The sequence below is a fragment of the Suricata suricatta genome, chromosome 3 (genome assembly GCF_006229205.1).
Source record: "Suricata suricatta isolate VVHF042 chromosome 3, meerkat_22Aug2017_6uvM2_HiC, whole genome shotgun sequence".
NCBI lineage: Eukaryota > Metazoa > Chordata > Mammalia > Carnivora > Herpestidae > Suricata > Suricata suricatta.
In genome coordinates this window covers 4,466,133-4,467,180 of record NC_043702.1, presented here as the reverse complement: position 1 = coordinate 4,467,180, position 1,048 = coordinate 4,466,133, and positions in this window count along the sequence as shown.

Sequence of the window (1,048 nt, the reverse complement as noted above, 5' to 3'; positions counted from 1 at the left end):
AGAGGAGTCTGCTTTCTTGGGTGGCCGCCTGCCTCATTCTCGTGTCACCGTGGGTGGTGCTCCCCTCGCTCCCCTCAGACATGTTTCTTGTCCCTCTGCGTGATCCCATCCTCAGTGGAACGGCACACTTATGCCCTTGGCTTCCCTCCCTGCCCCCGTTTGATGAGAATGGCACGCATCTGTTTGAAATCCATGGCATTGCTTAACTGGCAGGTATTTTGCGCATCACTTGGCTACTTCTTGGACAAAACACTGATGAAATTCTCTGTGTTTGTGGAAAATACACGGAAAGTAAATCCCTCTTGGAGTGAGAGGTGCTTGCCCTCAGCTGGCTGTGGGACACGGTCACCATGTCTTTGCGAGCTTACCCCGTCTGCTCATGAGTGCGTGGGGCGCGTGGCTGTGCGGGGTCTCCTTCATAAGAGACGGTGAGCAGGAGGCTGGGGGACAGGGTCCTCTGCGTCCTCTGACTCGGGCGGGCCCACCGGACCTCCACTCGTGATGGCCGCCCGGTGTGCTGGTCAGGGTGGGGCTGGGCTCCGCCGAGGGCCTCGCGATGGCTGTGGACCCCTCCTCTCTGGGACGCATCTTAGAGTCGTGACTGGATCTTCGCAGAACCCTTTGTTTGGGAGGTTCAGAACCCCAGCACAGAGCCTTCGAGCTGTCAGTGGCTGTCGTGTTGTGCACATTGGGATTTTCCAGGCGGAGTCATTTCTGCATGACATGGTTGGTGGGATTTCAGAGGAGACAGTCTTAGTGAACAGCTGACAGACCAAAAGTTCCCTGATGGCTACGTGGGCAGTTCCGGGAGAGCTTGGGGTCTCCTTGGACTCCCCGATGGGAAACGAGCAGGATCAGAAGGGTCTTGACCTCGTCCCCTGGACGGTGTGGTCCCGGGGGGCTCGGGCAGCAGGGACGTTCAAGGTGGGGAAGAACTCCATTCTAGAGGCTCCTGGGGGTTGGCGGGGTATGTGCGTTATGGTTTAGGAGACGCAGACTTGGGATAGGAAGGGGTGAGGCAAGCCTGAGGACGGGGGGGGGGGGGGGG